This window comes from Pristiophorus japonicus, unplaced genomic scaffold (genome assembly GCF_044704955.1).
Source record: "Pristiophorus japonicus isolate sPriJap1 unplaced genomic scaffold, sPriJap1.hap1 HAP1_SCAFFOLD_29, whole genome shotgun sequence".
Classification (NCBI taxonomy): domain Eukaryota; kingdom Metazoa; phylum Chordata; class Chondrichthyes; family Pristiophoridae; genus Pristiophorus; species Pristiophorus japonicus.
This window is the reverse complement of record NW_027252668.1, coordinates 18,971,997-18,986,688: the sequence shown is the minus strand read 5'-3', so window position 1 is coordinate 18,986,688 and position 14,692 is coordinate 18,971,997.

Genomic DNA, 14,692 nt, shown 5'->3' with positions numbered 1-14,692 from the left:
GAGGTGTTTAAATGACGTGTGGAATGATATGTGGAATGATATTTGGAATGATGTATTGAATGATGTGTAGAATGATGTGTGAAATCACGTGTGGAATGAGGTGTGGAATGATGTTTGGAATAATGCGTGGAATGATGTGTGGAATGATGTGTGGAATGATGTGTAGAATGATGTGTGGAATGCGGTGTGGAATGAGTTGTATAATGAGATGTGGAATGATGCATTGAATGATGCGTGGAATGATGCGTGGAATGATGACTGGAATGAGGTGTTTAAATGACGTGTGGAATGATATGTGGAATGACATTTGGAATGATGTATTGAATGATGTGTAGAATGATGGGTGAAATCACGTGTGGAATGAGGTGTGGAATGATATTTGGAATGCTGTGTGGAATGATGTGTAGAATGATGTGTGAAATCACGTGTGGAATAGGTGTGGAATGAAGTGTGGAATGAGGTGTGGAATGAGGTGTGTAATGATGTGTGAATTGATGTGAAGAATGTTGTGTGTAATGCTGTGTGGAATGCCGCGTTTATTTACATGTGGAATGTGGTGTGGAATGAGGTGTGGAATGAGGTGCGGAATGGTATTTGGAATGCTGTGCGGAATGATGTGTGGAATGATGTGTGGAATGACGTGTGGAATGAGGTGTGGAATTATGTGTGCAATGATGTGTGGAATGATGTGTGCAATGATATGTGGAATGATGTATTGATTGAGGTGTGGAATGAAGTATGGAATGAGGTGTAGAATGAGGTGTGGAATGATATTTGGAATGTGTGTGGAATGCTGTGTAGTATGATGTGTGGAATCACGTGTGTAATGAGGTGTGGAATGATGTGTGGAGTGATGTATGGAATGAGAAGCGGAATGATGCGTGGAATGATATGAGGAATGAGGATTGGATGATATTTGGAATTTTGTGTGGAATGATATGTGGAATGAAGCGTGGAATGATGTTGGAATGATGTGTTGAATGATGTGTGGAAAGCTGTGTGGAATGACGTGTGGAAAGGTGTGTGGAATGATGTGTGGAAAGAGATGAGGAATGATGTGTGGAATGAGGTGTGGAATGATTTGTGGAATGTTGTGTGCAATGATGTGTGGAATGCTGTGTGGAATGATGTGTGGAAAGCTGTGTGGAATGATGTGTGGAATGATGTATGGAATGACGTGCGGAATGACGTGTGGAATGAGGTGTGGATTGATGTGTGGAATGATGTGTGGAATGATGTGTGGAATGATGTGTGGAATGAGATGTGGAATGATGCGTGGAATGATATGTGGAATGAGGTGCGGAATGATATTTGGAATGGTTTCTGGAATGAGGTGCGGAATGATGTGTGGAATTATGTGTGGAATGATGTGTGGAATGTTGTGGAATGTTGTGGAATGATGTATGGAATGATGTGTGGAATGATGGTGGAATGAGGTGTGGAATGAGGTGTGGAATGAGGTGTGGAATGAACCGTGGAATGTGATGTGGAATGTGATGTGGAATGATGTTTGGAATGAGATATGGACTGATGTGTGGAATGATGTGTGGAATGATGCGTGGAATGAGATGTGGAGTGGTATGTGGAATGAGGTGTTGAATGATGTGTGGAATGATGTGTGGAATGATGTGTGGAATGAGATGTGGAATGATGCATGGAATGATATGTGGAATGATATGTGGAATGAGGAGTTGATGATATTTGGAATGTTGTGTGGAATGATGTGTTGAATAATGTGTGGAATGAGGTGTGGAATGAGGTGTGGAATGAGGTGTGCAATGATGTGTGGAATGTTGTGTGTAATGATGTATTGAATGATGTGTGGAATGAGGAGGGAATGATGTGAGGAATGAAGTGTGGAAAGATATGTGGACTGATGTGTCGAATGACATCTGGAATGATGTATGGAATGATGTGTGGAATGATGTTTGGAATGATGTGTGGAATGATGCGTGGAATGTGATGTGGAATGATGTTTGGAAAGATGTGTGGAATGATGAGTGGAATGATGTGTGAAATGATGTGTGGCATGATGTGTGGAACGAGTTGTTCAATGACGTGTGGAATGAGGGTTGGAATGATGTGTGGATTGATGTGTGGAATGATGTGTTGAATGTTGTTGAATTATATGTGGAATGAGGTGTGGAATGGTGTGTGGAATGATGTGTGGAATGATTAGTGCAATTATGTATGCACTGTTGTGTGGAATGAGGTGTGGAATGAGGTGTGGAATGAGGGATGGAATGATGTGTCGAATGATGTGTGGAATGATATGTGGAATGATGTGTGGAATGATGTGTGGAATGATGTGTGGAATGATGCGTGGAATGATATGTGGAATGAGGTGTGGAATGATGTTTGGAATAATGTGTGCAATGATGTGTGGAATGATGTGTGGAATGATGTGTGGAATGAGGTGTGGAATGAGTTGTGGAATGAGATTTGGAATGATGCATGGAATGATGCGTGGAATGATGCGTGGAATGATGAGTGGAATGAGGTGTTTAAATGACGTGTGGACTGATTTGTGGAATGATATTTGGAATGATGTATTGAATGATGTGTAGAATGATGTGTGAAATCACGTGTGGAATGAGGTGTGGAATGATATTTTTAATGCTGTGTGGAATGTTGTGTAGAATGATGTGTGAAATCACGTGTGGAATGAGGTGTGGAATGAAGTGTGGAATGAGGTGTGGAATGAGGTGTGTGATGATGTGTGAATTGATGTGAAGAATGATGTGTGTAATGCTGTGTGGAATGACGGGTTTAATTACGTGTGGAATGTGGTTTGGAATGAGGTGTGGAATGAGGTGTGGAATGGTATTTGGAATGCTGTGTGGAATGATGTGTGGAATGATGTGTGGAATGACCTGTGGAATGTGGTGTGGAATGATGAGTGGAATGATGTGTGGAATGAGATGTGGAATGATGCGTGGAATTATGTGTGGAATGATGTGTGGAATGATATGTGGAATGATGTATTGAATGAGGTGTGGAACGAGGTGTGGAATGAGGTGTGGAATGAGGTGTGGAATGTTATTTGGAATGCTGTGTGGAATGATGTGTAGAATGATGTGTGGAATGAGGATTGGATGATATTTGGAATGTTGTGTGGAATGATGTGTGGAATGAGGCGTGGAATGATGTGTTGAATGATTTGTTGAATGATGTGTGGAAAGATGTGTGGAATGATGTGTGGAAAATGTGTGGAATGATGTGTGGAAAGAGATGTGGAATGATGTGTGGAATGATGCTTGGAATGATTATGTGGAATGAGGTGTGGAATGATGTTTGGAATGATGTGTGGAAGCATGTGTGGAATGAGGTGTGGAATGAGTTGTGGAATGAGATTTGGAATGATGCATGGAATGATGCGTGAAATCTTGCGTGGAATGATGAGTGGAATGAGGTGTTTAAATGAAGTTTGGAATGATGTGTGGAATGCTGTGTGGAATTATATATGGAATGATGTGTGGAATGATGTGTGGAATGATGTGTGGAATGATGTGTGTAATGATGTGTGGAATGAGGAGTGGCATGATGTGTGGAATGAGTTGTTCAATGACGTGTGGATTTAGGGATTGAAATAATGTGTGGATTGATGTGTGGAATGATGTGTTGAATGTTGTGGAATGATATGTGGAATGAGGTGTGGAATGAGGTGCGTCATGAGGTGTGAATTGATGTGAAGAATGATGTGTGTAATGCTGTGTGGAATGACGCGTGGAATTACGTGTGGAATGAGGTGTGGAATGAGGTGTGGAATTGAAGTGTGGAATGAGGTGTGGAATGATGTGTGGAATGATGCGTGGAATGTTGCGTGGAATGATGCATGGAATGATATTTGGAATGAGGTGTGGAATGAGGTGTGGACTGATGTGTGAAATGCTGTGTGGAATGATGTATGTAATGATGTTTGGAATGATGTGTGGAATGATGCGTGGAATATGGTGTGTAATGATGTGTGGAATGATGTGGAATGTGATGTGGAATGATGTTTGGAATGATGTGTGGAATGATGTGTGGAATGAGGTGAGGAATGATGTGTGGACTGAAGTGTGGAAAGATGTGTGGAATGATGTGTGGAATGACATCTGGAATGATGTATGGAATGATGTGTGGAATGATGTTTGGAATGATGTGTGGAATCATGCGTGAAATGTTATGTTGAATGTGATGTGGAATCATGTTTGGAATTATGTGTGGAATGAAGTGTGGAATGAGGTGTGGAATGAGGTATGGACTGATGTGTGGAATGATGTGTTGAATGATGTTTGGAATGAGGTGAGGAATGGGATGTGTAATGAGGTGTTGAATGATGTGTGGAATGATGTGTGGAATGGTGTGTGAAATGAGATGTGGAATGATGCGTGGAAAGATATGTGGAATGAGGAGTGTATGATATTTGGAATGTTGTGTGGAATGATGTATTGAATGATGTGTGGAATGAGGTGTGGAATGAGGTGTGGAATGATGTGTACAATGATGTGTGGAATGTTGTGTGGAATGATGTGTGGAATGATGTGTGGACTGATGTGTGGAATGGTATGTGGAATGAGTATTGAATGATGTGTGGAATGAGGTGAGGAATGATGTGTGAAATGAAGTGTGGAAAGATGTGTGGAATGATGTGTCGAATGACATCTGGAATGATGTATGGAATGATGTGTGGAATGATGTTTGGAATGATGTGTGGAATGATGCGTGGAATGCTATGTGGATTGTGATGTGGAATGATGTTTGGAATGATGTGTGGAATGATGTGTGGAATGATGTGTGGAATGAGGTGTGGAATAAGGTACGGACTGATGTATGGAATGATGTGTGTAATGATGTGTGGAATGAGGAGTGGAATGGTGTGTGGAATGATGTGTGGCATGATGTGTGGAATGAGTTGTTCAATGACGTGTGGATTTAGGGATTGAAATAATGTGTGGATTGATGTGTGGAATGATGTGTTGAATGTTGTGGAATGATATGTGGAATGAGGTGTGAAATGAGGTGTGGAATGAGGGATGGAATGATGTGTAAATGATGTGTGGAATGTTGTGAGGAATGATGTGTGGAATGAAGTTTGGAATGATGCGTGCAATGATGTGTCGAATAATATCTGGAATGATGTGTGGAATGATGCGTGGAATGATGTGTGGAATGAGGTGTGGAATGATGTATGGAATGATGTGTGTAATGATGTGTGGAATGATGTGTGGAATGATGTGTTGAATGAGGTATGGACAGAACTGTGGAATGATGTGTGGAATGAGGTGTGGAATGAGATGTGCAATGATGTGTGGCATGATGTGTGGCATAATGTGTGGAGTGAGTTCTTCAATGACGTGTGGAATGAGGGATGTATTGATGTGTGGATTGATGTGTGAAATGATGTGTTGAATGTTGTGGAATGATATGTGGAATGAGGTGTGGAATGGGGTGTGGAATGATGTGTGGAATGAGTTGTTCAATGACGTGTGGAATGAGGGATGGAATGATGTGTGGATTGATGTGTGGAATGATGTGTTGAATGTTGTGGAATGATACGTGGAATGAGGTGTGGAATGTGGGATGGAATGATGTGTCAAATGATGTGTGGAATGATATGTGGATTGATGTGTGGAATGACGTGTGGAATGATGTGTGGAATGATGCGCAGAATTATATGTGGAATGAGATGTGGAATAATGTTTGGCATGATGTGTGGAATGATGTTTGGAATGATGTGTGGAATGATGTGTGGAATGAGGTGTGGAATGAGATGTGGAATGTTGCGTGGAATGATGCGTGGAATGATGCGTGGAATGATGCGTGGAATGATGAGTGGAATGATTTGTGAAATAATGGATGTAATGATGTTTGGAATGATGTGTGGAATGATGCATGGAATATTGTGTGGAATGATGTGTGGAATGATGTGGAATGTGAAGTGGAATGATTTGTGTAATGATGTGTGGAATGATGTGTGGAATGATGTGTGGAATGAGGTGCAGAATAAGGTATGGACTGATGTGTGGACTGATGTGTGGAATTATGTGTGGAATAATGTATGAAATGTTGTGGAATGTTGTGGAATGATGTGTGGAATGATGTGTGGAATGATGGGTGGAATGAAGTGTGGAATGATGTTTGGAATGATGCGTGGAATGTTGTGTGGAAAGATGCGTGGAATGATATTTGCAATGAGGTGTGGACTGATGTTTGGAATGATGTGTGGAATGATGCGTGGAATATGGTGTGTAATGATGTGTGGAATGATGTGGAATGTGATGTGGAATGATATTTGGAATGATGTGTGGAATGATGTGGGGAATGAGGTGAGGAATGATGTGTGGAATGATGCGTGAAATGTTATGTTGAATGTGATGTGGAATGATGTTTGGAATTATGTGTGGAATGAAGTGTGGAATGAGGTGTGGAATGAGGTATGGACTGATGTGTGGAATGATGTGTTGAATGATGTGTGGAATGAGGTGTGGAATGGGATGTGTAATGAGGTGTTGAATGATGTGTGGAATGATGTGTGGAATGATGTGTGAAATGAGACGTGGAATGATGCGTGGAATGATATGTGGAATGAGGAGTGTATGATATTTGGAATGTTGTATGGAATGAGTAATTGAATGATGTGTGGAATGAGGTGTGGAATGATGTGTACAATGATATGTGGAATGTTGTGTGGAATGATGTGTGGAATGATGTTTGGAATGATGTGTGGAATGGTATGTGGAATGATGTATTGAATGATGTGTGGAATCAGGTGAGGAATGATATGTGAAATGAAGTGTGGAAAGATGTGTGGAATGATGTGTCTAATGTCATCTGGAATGCTGGAAGGAATGATGTGTGGAATGATGTTTGGAATGATGTGTGGAATGATGCGTGGAATGCTATGTGGAATGTGATGTGGAATGATGTTTGGAATGATGTGTGGAATGGAGTGTGGAATGATGTGTGGCATGATGTGTGGAATGAGTTGTTCAATGACGTGTGGATTTAGGGATTGAAATAATGTTGTGGAATGATATGTGGAATGAGGTGTGAAATGAGATGTGGAATGAGGGATGGAATGATGTGTAAATGATGTGTGGAATGATGTGAGGAATGATGAGTTGAATGAAGTTTGGAATGATGCGTGCAATGATGTGTCGAATAATATCTGGAATGATGTGTGGAATTATGCGTGGAATGATGTGTGGAATGAGGTGTGGAATGATGTGTGAAATGATGTGTGGAATGATGTGTGGAATGATGTGTTGAATGAGGTGTGGAATGTGGTGTGGAATGATGCGTGGAATGATGTTTGGAATGAAGTGTGCAATGTTGTTTGGAATGATGTGTGGAATGAGGTGTGGAATGTGTTGCGTCATGAGGTGTGAATTGATGTGAAGAATGACGTGTGTAATGCTGTGTGCAATGACGCGTGGAATTACGTGTGGAATGAGGTGTGGAATGAGGTGTGGAATGAAGTGTGGAATGAGGTGTGGAATGATGTTTGGAATGATGCGTGGAATGTTGTGTGGAAAGATGCGTGGAATGTTATTTGCAATGAGGTGTGGACTGATGTTTGGAATGATGTGTGGAATGATGCGTGGAATATGGTGTGTAATGATGTGTGGAATGATGTGGAATGTGATGTGGAATGATATTTGGAATGATGTGTGGAATGATGTGGGGAATGAGGTGAGGAATGATGTGTGGAATGATGCGTGAAATGTTATGTTGAATGTGATGTGGAATGATGTTTGGAATTATGTGTGGAATGAAGTGTGGAATGAGGTGTGGAATGAGGTATGGACTGATGTGTGGAATGATGTGTTGAATGATGTGTGGAATGAGGTGTGGAATGGGATGTGTAATGAGGTGTTGAATGATGTGTGGAATGATGTGTGGAATGATGTGTGAAATGAGACGTGGAATGATGCGTGGAATGATATGTGGAATGAGGAGTGTATGATATTTGGAATGTTGTATGGAATGAGTAATTGAATGATGTGTGGAATGAGGTGTGGAATGATGTGTACAATGATATGTGGAATGTTGTGTGGAATGATGTGTGGAATGATGTGTGGAATGATGTGTGGAATGGTATGTGGAATGATGTATTGAATGATGTGTGGAATCAGGTGAGGAATGATATGTGAAATGAAGTGTGGAAAGATGTGTGGAATGATGTGTCTAATGTCATCTGGAATGCTGGAAGGAATGATGTGTGGAATGATGTTTGGAATGATGTGTGGAATGATGCGTGGAATGCTATGTGGAATGTGATGTGGAATGATGTTTGGAATGATGTGTGGAATGGAGTGTGGAATGATGTGTGGCATGATGTGTGGAATGAGTTGTTCAATGACGTGTGGATTTAGGGATTGAAATAATGTTGTGGAATGATATGTGGAATGAGGTGTGAAATGAGATGTGGAATGAGGGATGGAATGATGTGTAAATGATGTGTGGAATGATGTGAGGAATGATGAGTTGAATGAAGTTTGGAATGATGCGTGCAATGATGTGTCGAATAATATCTGGAATGATGTGTGGAATTATGCGTGGAATGATGTGTGGAATGAGGTGTGGAATGATGTGTGAAATGATGTATGGAATGATGTGTGGAATGATGTGTTGAATGAGGTGTGGAATGTGGTGTGGAATGATGCGTGGAATGATGTTTGGAATGAAGTGTGCAATGTTGTTTGGAATGATGTGTGGAATGAGGTGTGGAATGTGTTGCGTCATGAGGTGTGAATTGATGTGAAGAATGACGTGTGTAATGCTGTGTGCAATGACGCGTGGAATTACGTGTGGAATGAGGTGTGGAATGAGGTGTGGAATGAAGTGTGGAATGAGGTGTGGAATGATGTGTGGAATGATATGTGGAATGAGATGTGGAATGATGCGTGGAATGATATGAGTAATGAGGATTGGATGATATTTGGAATGTTGTGTGGAATGATGTGTGGAATGCTGTGTGGAATGATGTGTGGAATGAGGTGTGGAATGAGTTGTGGAATGATGTGTGCAATGATGTGTGGAATGCTGTGTGGAATTATGTATGGAATGATGTGTGGAATGATGTGTGGAATGATGTGTGGAATGATTTGTGGAATGATGAGTGGAATGATATGTGGAATGATGGATGTGATGATGTTTGGAATGATGTGTGGAATGATGCGTGGAATATGGTGTGGAATGATGTGTGGAATGATGTGGAATGTGATGTGGAATGATGTTTGGAATGATGTGAGGAATGATGTGTGGAATAATGTGATAAAATGTTGTGGAATGATGTGTGGAATGATGGGTGGAATCGTGTGGAATGATGGGTGGAATGAGGTGTGGAATGAGGTGTGGAATGAGGTTTGGAATGAAGTTTGGAATGATGTGTGGAATGATGTGTGGAATGATGTGTGGAATGATGCGTGGAATGATGTTTGGAATGAGGTGTGCAATGAGGTGTGGAATGAGGTGTGGAATGATGTGTGGAATGATGTGTGAAATGCTGTGTGGAATGATATGTGGAATGATGTATCTAATGATGTTTGGAATGATGTGTGGAATGATGCGTGGAATATGGTGTGGAATGATGTGTGGAATGATGTCTGGAATGATGTGTGGAATGACTTGTGGAATGATGTGTGGAATGAGGTGAGGAATGATGTGTGGAATGAAGTGTGGAAAGATGTGTGGAATGATGTGTGGAATGATATTTGCAATGTTGTATGGAATGATGTGTGGAATGAGATGTGGAATGTGGTGTTGAATGAAGGATGGTATATGCAATGATGTGTGGAATGATGTTTGGAATGATGTGTGGAATGATGCGTGGAATGTTATGTGGAATGAAGTGTGGAATGATGTTTGGAATGATGTTTGGAATGATGTGTGGCATGATGTGTGGAATGATGTGTGGAATGAGGTGTGGAATGGGGTATGGACTGATGTGTGGAATGATGTGTGGAATGATGTTTGGAATGTTGAGTAATGTTGTTGAACGATGTGTGGAATGATATGTGGAATGATGGATGTAATGATGTTTGGAATGATGTGTGGAAAGGTGCGTGGAATAAGTTGTGGAATGATGTGTGGAATGATGTGGAATGTGATGTGGAATGATGTTTGGAATGATGTGAGGAATGATGTGTGGAATAATGTGTAAAATGGTGTGGAATGATGTGTGGAATGATGGGTGGTATCGTGTGGAATGATGGGTGGAATGAGGTGGAATGAGGTGAGGAATGAGGTGTGGAATGAGGTGTGGAATGATGTGTGGAATGAAGTGTGGAAAGATGTGTGGAATGAAGTGTCGAATGACATCTGGAATGATGTATGGAATGATGTGTGGAATGATGTTTGGAATGATGTGTGGAATGATGCGTGGAATGCTTTGTGGAATGTGATGTGGAATGATGTTTGGAATGATGTGTGTAATGATATGTGGAATGATGTGTGGAATGAGGTGTGGAATGAGGTACGGACTGATTTGTGGAATGATGTGTGTAATGATGTGTGGAATGAGGAATGGAATGGTGTGTGGAATGATGTGTGGCATGATGTGTGGAATGAGTTGTTCAATGACGTGTGGAATGATGTGTGGAATGTTGTGAATTATGTGTGGAATGAGGTGTGGAATGATGTGTGGAATGATGTGTGGAATGATGTGTCAATGATGTGTGAAATGATGTGTGGAATAATGTGTGGAATGATGTGTGGAATAATATTTGAAATGATGTGTGGAATGATGTGTGGAATGATGTGTGGAATGAAGTGTGGAATGTTGTGTGCAATGATGTGTGGAATGCTGTGTGGAATGATGTGTGGAATGCTGTGTGGAATGATGTGTGGAATGATGAGTGTAATGTTGTATGTAATGACGTGCGGAATCAGATGTGGAATAATGCGTGGAATGATATGTCGAATGAGGTGTGGAATGATATTTGGAATGCTGTGTGGAATGATGTGTGCAATGATGAGTGGAATGATGTGTGGAATGCGGTTTGTAATGATTTGTGGAATGATGTTTGGAATACTTGTGGAATGATGTGTGGAATGTTATGTGGAATGTTATGTGGAATGAGGTGTGGAATGATGTTTGGAATGATGTGTGGAATGATGTGTGGAATGAGGTGTGGAATGGGGTATGGACTGATGTGTTGAATGATGTGTGGAATGATGTATGGAATTTTGAGCAATGTTGTGGAATGATGAGTGGAATGATATGTGGAATGATGGATGTAATGATGTTTGGAATGATGTGTGGAATGATGCGTGGAATATGGTGTGGAATGATGTGTGAAATGATGTGGAATGTGATGTGGAATGATGTTTGGAATGTTGTGAGGAATGATGTGTAGAATAATGTGTAAAATGTTGTGGAATGATGTGTAGAATGATGCGTGGAATGTGTGGAATGATGGGTGGAATGAGGTGTGGAATGAGGTGTGGAATGAGGTATGGAATGATGTTTGGAATGATGTGTGGAATGATGTGTGGAATGATATGTGGAATGATGCGTGGAATGATATTTGGAATGAGGTGTGGAATGATGTGTGGAATGATGTGTGAAATGCTGTGTGGAATGATATGTGGAATGATTTATCTAATGATGTTTGGAATGATGTGTGGAATGATGCGTGGAATATGGTGTGGAATGATGTGTGGAATGATGTTTGGAATGATGTGTGGAATGACTTGTGGAATGATTTGTGGAATGATGTGTGGAATGAGGTGAGGAATGATGTGTGGAATGAAGTGTGGAAAGATGTGTGGAATGAAGTGTGGAAAGATGTGTGGAATGAAGTGTCGAATGACTTCTTGAATGATATATGCAATGATGTGTGGAATGATGTTTGGAATGATGTGTGGAATGATGCGTGGAATGTTATGTGGAATGATGTTTGGAATGATTTGTGGACTGATGTGTGTAATGATGTGTGGAATGATGTGTGGAATGAAGTGTGGAATGAGGTGTGGAATGAGGTATGGAATGATGTGTCTATGATGTGCGGAATGATTTGTGGAATGATGTGTGGAATACTTGTGGAATGATGTGTGGAATGTTATGTGGAATGTTATGTGGAATGAGGTGTGGAATGATGTTTGGAATGATGTGTGGCATGATGTGTGGAATGATGTGTGGAATGAGGTGTGGAATGGGGTATGGACTGATGTGTGGAATGATGTGTGGAATGATGTGTGGAATGAGGTGTGGAATGGGGTATGGACTGATGTGTGGAATGATATGTGGAATGATGGATGTAATGATGTTTGGAATGATGTGTGGAAAGGTGCGTGGAATATGTTGTGGAATGGTGTGTGGAATGATGTGGAATGTGATGTGGAATGATGTTTGGAATGATGTGAGGAATGATGTGTGGAATAATGTGTAAAATGTTGTGGAATGATGTGTGGAATGATGGGTGGTATCGTGTGGAATGATGGGTGGAATGAGGTGTGGAATGAGGTGAGGAATGAGGTGTGGAATGAGGTGTGGAATGATGTGTGGAATGAAGTGTGGAAAGATGTGTGGAATGATGTGTCGAATGACATCTGGAATGATGTATGGAATGATGTGTGGAATGATGTTTGGATTGTTCAATGACGTGTGGATTAGGGATTGAAATAATGTGTGGATTGATGTGTGGAATGATGTGTTGAATGTTGTGGAATGATATGTGGAATGAGGTGTGAAATGAGGTGTGGAATGAGGGATGGAATGATGTGTAAATGATGTGTGGAATGATGTGAGGAATGATGAGTGGAATGAAGTTTGGAATGAGGTGTGGAATGTGGTGTGGAATGATGCGTGGAATGATGTTTGGAATGAAGTGTGCAATGATGTGTGGAATGATGTGTGGAATGAGGTGTGGAATAAGGTACGGACTGATGTGTGGAATGATGTGTGTAATGATGTGTGGAATGAGGAGTGGAGTGGTGTGTGGAATGATGTGTGGCATGATGTGTGGAATGAGTTGTTCAATGACGTGTGGATTTAGGGATTGAAATAATGTGTGGATTGATGTGTGGAATGATGTGTTGAATGTTGTGGAATAATATCTGGAATGATGTGTGGAATGATGCGTGGAATGATGTGTGGACTGAGGTGTGGAATGATGTGTGGAATGATGTGTAGAATGATGTGTGGAATGATGTGTTGAATGAGGTGTGGAATGTGGTGTGGAATGATGCGTGGAATGATGTTTGGAATGAAGTGTGCAATGATGTGTGGAATGATGTGTGGAATGAGGTGTGGAATGAGGTGCGTCATGAGGTGTGAATTGATGTGAAGAATGATGTGTGTAATGCTGTGTGGAATGACGCGTGGAATTACGTGTGGAATGAGGTGTGGAATGAGGTGTGGAATGAAGTGTGGAATGAGGTGTGGAATGATGTGTGGAATGATATGTGGAATGAGATGTGGAATGATGCGTGGAATGATATGAGGAATGAGGATTGGATGATATTTGCAATGTTGTGTGGAATGATGTGTGGAATGCTGTGTGGAATGAAGTGTGGAATGAGGTGTGGAATGAGTTGTGGAATGATGTGTGCAATGATGTGTGGAATGCTGTGTGAATTATGTATGGAATGATGTGTGGAATGATGTGTTGAATGATGTGTGGAATGATGTGTGGAATGATGTGTGGAATGGTATGTGGAATGATGTATTGAATGATGTGTGGAATGAGGTGAGGAATGATATATGGAATGAAGTGTGGAAAGATGTGTGGAATGATGTGTCGAACGACATCTGGAATGATGTATGGAATGATGTGTGGAATGATGTTTGGAATGATGTGTGGAATGATGCGTGGAATGCTATTTGGAATGTGATGTGGAATGATGTTTGGAACGATGTTTGGAATGATGTGTGGAATGATGTGTGGAATGATGTGTGGAATGAGGTACGGACTGATGTGTGGAATGATGTGTGTAATGATGTGTGGAATGAGGAGTGGCATGATGTGTGGAATGAGTTGTTCAATGACGTGTGGATTTAGGGATTGAAATAATGTTTGGATTGATGTGTGGAATGATGTGTTGAATTTTGTCGAATGATATGTGGAATGGGGTGTGAAATGAGGTGTGGAATAATGTTTGGAATAATGTTTGAAATGATGTGTGGAATGATGTGTGGAATGATGTGTAGAATGATGAGTTGAATGAGGTGTGGAATGAGGTGTGGAATGATGCGTGGAATGATGAGTGGAATGAGGTGTTTAACTGAAGTGTGGAGTGATTTGTGGAATGATGTGTGGAATGATGTTTGGAATGAAGTGTTCAATGATGTGTGGAATGATGTGTGGAATGAGGTGTGGAATGAGGTGCGTCATGAGGTGTGAATTGATGTGAAGAATGATGTGTGTAATGCTGTGTGGAATGACGCGTGGAATTACGTGTGGATTGAGGTGTGGAATGAGGTGTGGAATGAAGTGTGGAATGAGGTGTGGAATGATGTGTGGAATGATGTGTGGAATGAGATGTGGAATGTTGTGCGGAATGATGTGTGGAATGCTGTGTGGAATGATGTGTGGAATGAGGTGTGGAATCAGTTGTGGAATGATGTGTGCAATGATGTGTGGAATGCTGTGTGGAATTATGTGTAGAATGATGTGTGGAATGATGTGTAAATTATGTGTGGAATGATGTGAGGAATGATGTGTGGAATGAAGTTTGGAATGATGTTTTGAATGAGATGTGG